Source organism: Herpailurus yagouaroundi, unplaced genomic scaffold (genome assembly GCF_014898765.1).
Source record: "Herpailurus yagouaroundi ecotype Mexico unplaced genomic scaffold, PumYag 66706, whole genome shotgun sequence".
In the NCBI taxonomy this organism is placed as follows: domain Eukaryota; kingdom Metazoa; phylum Chordata; class Mammalia; order Carnivora; family Felidae; genus Herpailurus; species Herpailurus yagouaroundi.
Genome location: NW_024419617.1, coordinates 1 through 9,314, shown reverse-complemented (window position 1 = coordinate 9,314; position 9,314 = coordinate 1). Strand labels below are relative to the sequence as shown.

Sequence of the window (9,314 nt, the reverse complement as noted above, 5' to 3'; positions counted from 1 at the left end):
GAACCAGCCCTGCATCCCAGGAATGAATCCCACTTGATCATGGTGAACAATTCTTTTTATATGCCGTTGAATTCGATTTGCTAGTATCTTATTGAGAATTTTGGCATCCATATTCATCAGGGATATTGGCCTGTAGTTCTCTTTTTTTACTGGGTCTCTGTCTGGTTTAGGAATCAAAGTAATACTGGCTTCATAGAATGAGTCTGGAAGTTTTCCTTCCCTTTCTATTTCTTGGAATAGCTTGAGAAGGATAGGTATTATCTCTGCTTTAAACGTCTGGTAGAACTCCCCTGGGAAGCCATCTGGTCCTGGACTCTTATTTGTTGGGAGATTTTTGATAACCGATTCAATTTCTTCGCTGGTGATGGGTCTGTTCAAGCTTTCTATTTCCTCCTGATTGAGTTTTGGAAGAGTGTGAGTGTTCAGGAATTTGTCCATTAGAAATGTTTTTTTTTTTTTAATAGTAGTAATGAAAATCTCTGGCTTAACAAATCAAAAAAACCTAACAAATCAAGGCAAGTACAATTCTTTACTGCTAAATTCACTTCTCCTGAAACTGCACTGAGGTGGAATTTACTTCAAAATATAGCTTCATTTTGTAGGTATACAGCCTTTCAGCTTATTTCCTGATATCAAGTTTCTTCACTGTATCCTTACTCTTCGTGTGTCATGTAAGTCTCTTCTGTTCTTGAGTTTGGTTCAAATAACTGCAAGCTTGAGTCAGGGGTTTCCTCAAATATAATGATGGGTTTATATCTGAAACACCAGCTTCAGATGATTGTAAACCTCTGGAGGGAAAGGGGACAGACCAAGGTCTATGAGCTCCATCCTTTTCTGAGAGCTCCACAGTTACCTGTCCACTGCCACCTCTCGCTCAAATAATAGGATCCTCTCTTTACCTGCTCTACTCTAGCAGAGTCTCACACACATATATTATGAGAGTATCCTAAGAAACTCTGGCTTCTGGTTACTAAGGGTCATAAATTATGAGTAGGAAGTCTCCCTCTTCTGACATGTTCTTCCTTTTATCCCCCCGACTTAGACCCCAAAAGAAAGACAGTTATTTACAGAAGCTTACAGTCTCTTATGGAAACCTCTTATTGCCACCAATGCTCTCTAATACCTTTCAGCACTCAGATCAGTCAAGTCAACTCACCCATGGTCATCACTGTTGTCAGAGGAATCCATAATTCTGCTAAAGGGTAAAAACATACAAAAAATAAATTCAGACATTCTGGAAAGCAATCAGTTTCTTCTTCATGACAGAATTTTATGACAAGAAAAGTAAAATCATGAGGAAACATGACAAAATGACAGAAACATTGTCAGGGTACAGCAATGAGGCCTCTAAGATAGCCTCTTGGCTGTGCGTGTGTCTGCCCACTGGAAAGAGAAGGGAAGAATTAGGGGAGGTATAAGTTTTGTGATTAAACCTCCTTCTCCATTTTGTCAACCATTCACATATTCTGGAATCAGTTTGGGAAATAGGAATGATCTGAGCAAAAGGATGGGGAGGGAGATCCAGATAATAACTAATGAAAGTATACAGAGATAAAGAAAATGCCACAACAATAAATATTCCAGTTTCAAGGACTAGTCCCTGATCACCATTTGGTAGAGAACAAACTAGTAGGTAGGTCAAGAATTGCCTAAATAATGGGGCACCTGGGTGGCTTAGTTGGTTAAGTGACTCCTGATTTCAACTCAGGTCATAATCTCATGGTACATGAGATTGAGCCTGCATTGGGATCTGTGCTGACAGTGCAGGGCCTGCTTGGGATTCTCTCTCTCTCCCTCTCTCTCTCCCCCCCTTTCCCTATGCTCTCTCTCTCTCTCTCACTCAAAACAAACAAACAAACAAACAAACAGGTATTCAGAATGGTTTCTTTTTCTTTCAATTCATTTTACGAAAAGGTATCTGGTTAAATTATCCAAAGTCAAGACTCCTCACCACCAAACCACTGGCTTGGATAACTTAATTTCTCTACAATTTAAATTTCTCATCTGTAAAATAAGACACATTGAAAATGCACTTTACATTTGTCCAGGTCATAAAATCATGCTGTATGTTCATCATATCACAAACATTACTGGTTTTTAGGAAGCCTTCCCTCTTCACCAAATGTTATACCAAAAATACCAATGTGACAAACAACATGGAAAAAAATCATAAATTTCAAAAACACTTCAAGATTCTCAAAGTACTAAATTTCCATAATTTCCTGGGAAATCTTGGATTCCTATCCATAGGAGAGTCTTCCTCCCAAAACTATAGAAGTCAAACTGAAGTATGGATTTAAAAAACTAACAATAACAGAAACCCTGGGAGAAGCCAGAAGACTGAGAGCTGTCTCCTGTGGTGGACAGACTGAGGAAAAAGTCTGATACAGGCAGTCTTGAGGGGCTTCGCGGGAGGGAAATTTTTAAGATCTTTTCTTGCTTTTCCTCTGAGTTTCTTGGAGACAATAACTGCCATTCTCAGTAGAAACCAGAAGCCACTACCCAGATGTAGTTAGGATAAAATTTGGGTAGCATTATGGCACCTGGGTAGTTCAGTCAGTTGAGCATCTAATTCTTGATTTTGTTCAGGTCATGATCCCAGGTTTGTGGGATCAAGCCCTTTGTTGGGCTCTGCACTGAGCATGGAAACTGCTTAAGGTTTTCTCTCTCTCTGTCTCTCTCTCTCCCTCCCCCCATCCCTCTCCCCCACTCACATGGTTTCTCTCACTCTAAGATAAAAAAAATTTTCATTGGCATTAGGTTAGCTGATGAAAACAGGGAAGGGCTAAAGAGCAATCCTTGGGCCTTCACTCTTCCACCCTTTTACCTCCAAAAGTCCCAGGTGAACAACCTAGAAGTCTGCCTTCTCCAATGCTGCTTTTGTCCAAGACCTTAAAGGTAGCATATCTTGACAAGAGAAATTACCTGGATCACAGTGTTTCACCATTATGCAGAGTCTCTGTCCCCAGGCTATCACCTCCCTTCATGTTAAATTTACTGAGAAAAACATACCTTAGGTCCTAGCTTTCAACAACAGTTACTATATAAAATGTCACCCAACCCAGGATACTTTTGAAAGTGAAAAGGATGTTATTAATAATTTTGCTGAGACAACAGCCACAGATTGAGATTTTCCCAAGAAAATCTTCAGTCCTTCCCTAATACAATTTACCAGTCAGAGGGCTCAATGGCCACAAGGAATATGAGCTCACAAATCAAAATAGTTAGATACCTGATGAGTACGACTGAAAAAGAGACACAACAAACTGAACAACATATACCATCTGAAACAGAACTATTGGAATATACTGAACAAGGTTTTTTTTTTAACATGAAATTTATTGTCAAGTTGGTTTCCATACAACACCCAGTGCTCATCCCATCAAGTGCCCTCCTCAATACCCATCACCCACCCTCCCCTCCCTCCCACCCCCCATCAACCCTCAGATTGTTCTCAGTTTTTAAGAGTCTTTTATGGTTTTCCCTCCCTAACTTTTTTTCCTTCCCCTCCCCCATGGTCTTCCGTTAAGTTTCTCAGGATCCACATAAGAGTGAAAACATATGGTATATCTGTCTTTCTCTGTGTGACTTATTTCACTTAGCATAACACTCTCCAGTTCCATCCACATTGCTACAGAAGGCCACATTTCATTCTTTCTCATGAACAAGATTTTTAAGTAAACATGAGAAATACACTTAAAGATACAAGGGAAGATGTTAGTAACATGAAATAAGAATAAGAAATCGTATTGAAAAACCCAAGAGGATATCTTAAATGTAAAAGTCAAATTGTTGAAATAAAGAATCACTTCATGGCATAAACAGTAATTTGGATACATGTCGAAAGCAAGTTAATCCAGAGTTGGAAGAGGAGGTTGAGAAATCCCCAGAAAAAAGAAGAGACCACAAAAGAAAAACCAGTTGATATAAAGGGTAAAAACAGATCTCTAACACCTGGACTCTAGATAACAAAATATATATATATATTTTTTTTTTAAAATAAATTTCCCCAAATTAAAGAAAATATCAAAAGTGATGTTTCATCTAACAAACATTTAAATGGTATTTACTAAGTGCCAGATATTGTCCTCATGCTTCACAAATATTTCAATTGGTCCTCAACCTTCAAGATAGTTACAATTATTATTTATTTTAACCAATTCACAGATCTTGAATAGTCATGTTTCTAATATCCACCATACTGATTTATAAGCCACTCATTGCTAATAAAAATTTGTGACCCTCCCTGTGGTAATTTACAGTGTTTCAAGTATTGATTGAAATGGGACAATGGAAGCCCTTGCAATGATCATCTCAAAATGGTCATCCCCACCAGCCATGGACAGAGCATCTCCATAAGGGCATCCAGCTGTCCTAGAGGGAAAGCTTAAAGTGACTGTAACTGGCATATGCATATTGTTAATGGCATACTGTCTAAGCAGTAGTAGTATAGGAAATTGTAAGCATAAAACAGTGTCTTTAAGTTGTGAGTTTGCCGAATTTCATTTATGTATAGTTTACGCTCATTATGAAAGAAGGTATATATATATATATATATATTCCCTATTCAATTAACCTTGAATTGTGCTTAAAATTTGGTAAAATTTGCATCTTATTACTTACTTATTATTTCTTTGATGCATGAACCAGAGATATAAAGGGTTCCTCTTTAATCTCTGCATGGTATTGTCTTGTGGACAACCACAATCTACAATTAATCTGAAAAAAAAAAGAAAAGAAAAGCACATATGATTTTATATTCAGGATTTTTAAAATACATAGGATACTTGCCCTGTTTGGAAGAAAGTCACACATAGAACCTACCAGGTATGCATTGGCCTTTCTAAAGTCTTGAATCTACAACTTATAAGATCTACAACACTGTACAATTTTATCATTCCTCTGAAATATGTATTCTGTATTTTATTTTAGTTCAAGGAATAGAAGAAAAAGTTTTTTGAATGTTCAATAAAATTTAAGTTTAGTTCAAAGACAGAATACTTTAAAGACTGCTCTCTTGGGGCGCCTGGGTGGCGCAGTCGGTTAAGCGTCCGACTTCAGCCAGGTCACGATCTCGCGGTCCGTGAGTTCGAGCCCCGCGTCAGGCTTTGGGCTGATGGTTCACAGCCTGGAGCCTGTTTCCGATTCTGTGTCTCCCTCTCTCTCTGCCCCTCCCCCGTTCATGCTCTGTCTCTCTCTGTCTCAAAAATAAATAAACGTTGAAAAAAAAATTTTTTTTAAATAAATAAATAAATAAATAAATAAATAAATAAAGACTGCTCTCTTGCTACATAGGACCCGGCAAGTGAAATAAAATGAATTTCAAACCAAATTTACATCATCATAGTGATTTATGATATTTCCATCTTGAAACATTCCATAGCATAAATCAAAGGAGTGGTAAAGCAAAGATATGTCCTTCAACATTTCACATAACAAATTCGTGGCATGCAAGGGAACTGGAAGTCACTGGAGAATAAGACATTGCCAATTACATTTCCAAGTTACCAAATAGGCAGACTGAAATGTGCCACAAGGCCCTAAATTCTTGGCAAAGAGCAAAAAAATGAAAACAAACTGAAAAATACTTTTTTCATAAATAAATCAATTGGGGCATAAGTTTTTATTTTGAGTTTTGGGCTTGAGAGCAAGCCACCTGTAAATGCTGTATCTTCAAGAGGTATCACCTCATGGACAGTGGGAGTAGGAATCCCAAAGTTCTTTTCCAGAGGTGGCCAGGAAAACCAATGTGGACCAAGACAGAGCCACGTATCTAAGGATCCTCTGTCCCTGCAAACCTCAGATCTGCTTACCTACAGGTAGGGCTGCTTTCAAGGGGCCACAGCAGAAGGGAGGTGGAGCACAGAAGGACTCAGATCTTGGGACTTGAATACAACTTTTCCTAAGTGGAAGCAAATATTACTCAAGATCCTATTATCAGTATTCTTTCCTGGATACTGCCTTTAACTTCTTTTTCTTTTAAAAAATTTTTAATTTCCCCAGACCAAGCCCGTTAAGTCAAATCTTGTCCCAATTCCTGGCCAGCAACAAGGTTACTGCTTTTTGGTCCTATATTGGCCTAGTACACCCCCATCCCTGCCCACACATCACCATCTCACATCCCCTCCACCTCTGGTTCCCTGGGGATGAGGAGGTTCTTTCTGGAAGGTCTCTGGGAAGAAGTGAACATTTATTAATCCCCCACTGCTGAGCATAAGGCAAAACTTGCCATCTATGGCCACAAAGACCCCCACCTGCCCCTTTCCCCCCACCTTCAGCCCTCCAAGACATTCTTCTGTCTTTGAGGATGAAGGACAACATTAGCCAACATAGAAGGCAGAGGATGGGATGCCTTTGTCCAGAGACACCCTCCCACCCTTAGGTCTTTACCTGGTGCTGGTAACAAGCTAGTACTGGAATAAGAACTCCGTGTCCATGGCAACCCCAAACAACAGATTCCAAGTGGTCCTGTGAGTGTAGAAGAGTGGGGAATACAATGAACTTGGTTCCACACTGATTCCAGGTAGTTCTGAGATTGTAGTAGTACGGTGGGGAATACAGTGAACTTGGTTCTAGGCTATAGAGTCTTAAAAACAGATGCTGTTCTCCTTAAAGATGGGGGTACCAAGATCAAAGATCCCAGGATAATAATCTCAGAGAAGATTGTCTCACCTTATACTTTTTATTTTGCAAGAAAGAGAATGATCAAAGAGCTAAATGTTTTCTAATATAAAATTTGACTAAAATATGCAAGGTTGACACAGGACCCAGGACAAAAATTATTTCCACAAACTATCATTTCATGGGATTCAGAAGAAACAATCAAATATTATTTGTGAATTTAAAATACACCCATTTTCCTGGTAGAGTAAATCTGAGAAGGTGGAAACAAATGCCAAAAAACAAAAACAAATATAGAAAGTTTTAAAACTCTAGATGAGGAGAGCCTGGGTGGCTCAGTCGGTTAAACAGCCGACTTTGGCTCAGGTCATGATCTCAAGGTTCGTGAGTTCGAGCCCCACATCATGCTCTGTGCTGACAGCTCAGAGCCTGGAGCCTGCTTCAGATTCTGTGTCTCTCTCTGTCTCTGTCTCTCTCTCTCTCTCTGCCCTCCCCCACTTGCTGTCTGTCTATCTCTCAAAAATAAATATTAAAATTGTTTTAAAAAGCTAGATGAAACATTAGAATTTTCTATATGAAAATTATAAAAATTACCACAAAAATAATTAAGAAAGATCTGTTTGACAGTTTGTGTTGGTACATGTTCTGATGCTGAATAAATAGTCACAGTAGAAGTCATGGAAATGAGATTAAGGTTGTATTTATTTAATATTTCTATAAGTAGTTTGCAAGATACAAAAATGAATAAAACATGGTCACTGACTTCAGTGTCACATCGATGACCTCAAGGCCAGACCAGTTTGAAATATGCCCAGAGCATTCTGTTCTCTGTGAGAAAGACCCAGCCTAAAGAGAAACTACCAGAGCCTTGTCTGATCTAAGGAAAGGCCAAGAAGACAACCTTAGCCCCTTCTAGCCTTCCTGTCTCACATAGGAGGATGGAAAAGAGACAAAGAAACTCTTCTGAAGGTCACAGCCCTTGTTTCTTTTCATGTCTTAGTATTTTATTGAAGATTGGGCTTTTAAAATAATATAACAACTGCAAATCAGATTTTTCCCTTTCCCCAGGGTTTATTGTTGGGTTTTTTTGGTGACTTTTCTGAATTCTAATTAGGAATTTCTAATTCAAAATTCTGTAAAGTCTCTATTCTTTGCAGAGTGTGGAAATTTTTCGATTCTTTGGAAAGTGTGGAAAGTCTCCATTCTTTGCAGAGTGTGGAATTCTCTACACTCTATTTTGTGTAGTCAGCTTGATTAGCATAATGATCAGCTAATAAAAGGACAGAGATTCCCTCAGATGCCTGGAACCAGTAAGTCTCTTAGTAGAGACAAAGGAGTTTCATGTACATGCTTGAGCATGTTTTTCACACAGCCAGGCAGATTACAACCCCACCATAACCTACATTTCCTTCTATGTGCAGAGCCTCAAGTTTGGTCAGAGAGGAGAGCTTTAGGTCTTTCCAGGTCTTTAAGTTTGCAAAATCCTAGACACGTGTACAGCCTTAGATATGCAGGTGGTCTTCTAGAGTCCCAGGAATAGGTTTCAACTTTTCAAAGCTCCCTATGGATAGCTCATAACACAACTTTTTCTTTTGCCTCAACTATTATCTGTACCTCAGGCAGCCATGATGTTCAACAGTTGTCTTTGACTGACTATCTTCAACCAATGTCCCCAGGGCAAAGGCTGGGGGAGCTCCAAGTGAAGCAAAATGAAGACAGTCTTGTGAGTGGGGTCTTGCCGGGACCCACTAGATAGATCAAATAAGGACATTATCTGGGAATAGACCTTTGAAGGAGTTCTAACCCCATTCTGTCCCCTCCATTGGCCCTCAGGTGGCTGGTTTATTCCATGATTGCAGGATGTTGGTCTTCAAGGCTGCCACAGAGCTGAGGAGAGTGTGACGGGAATGGTGCAAGTTAGAATACCACAAAGTTCATGATTCTTACCAAAATACAGCCTATGTTCTTAAATAAATGCTCCCCAGATTGCTGAAAGCCTTTGATTAATTTCTAGAGTTCTGAAAAAGGTGATTCTGATCATTTTTGCCAGTATTCTTGGTAATTTTATAAAGGAAGAATTTTTGGAGATCCCTATTTTGGCATTTTCACTGGCATTATTTCTAAACTTACTTAAAAAAAAATTTTTTTTAATGTTTATTTGTTTTTGAGACAGAGAGAGACAGAGCATGAATGGAGGAGGGTCAGAGAGAGGGAGACACAGAATCTGAAACAGGCTCCAGGCTCTGAGAGCCCGATGTGGGGCTCGAACTCACGGACCGTGAGATCATGACCTGAGCCGAAGTTGGCCGCTCAACCAACTGAGCCACCCAGGTGCCCCAAACTTACTTTTAAATACATTGCTAAATTCAAAAGAAAGCAAGGGAATTACTAAGTGATCACAGGCACATAAACATACACATACATACATGCATACATACACACTCTGCTACTGAAAGTAAAGTGGTAAATGACAGAAGCTTGGAATGCTCTGGAAGTATGCCAAGCAAAAAACAATCTAGTTTTGTTGGTTAACATTGTGGCTGCCTGAAGTGGCAAATAGGATGTGGGGCAAACAGTAGCCTAACCAAAATGGGGGTAGGGCGAAGGAGGGAGAGGGGGTTGAGGGTGTGTGAGGGAGGGGGGGTTGAGAGAGGGACGGGGGGTGAGAGAGGGGGAGAGAGGGACGGGGGGTG

At 39.6% G+C, this 9,314-nt stretch overlaps 1 long non-coding RNA gene across 1 annotated transcript; it reads right to left on the bottom strand.

Moving 5' to 3' along the window:
- Positions 1-879: 879 nt before the first annotated feature.
- On the bottom strand, positions 880-6,912 carry LOC121024667 (uncharacterized). Its single transcript, XR_005787786.1, has 4 exons — positions 6,391-6,912; positions 5,814-5,902; positions 4,624-4,719; positions 880-1,195 (listed from the first exon to the last, which is right to left on the bottom strand). It is a non-coding gene; the product is annotated as an uncharacterized LOC121024667 (long non-coding RNA).
- Positions 6,913-9,314: the final 2,402 nt, after the last annotated feature.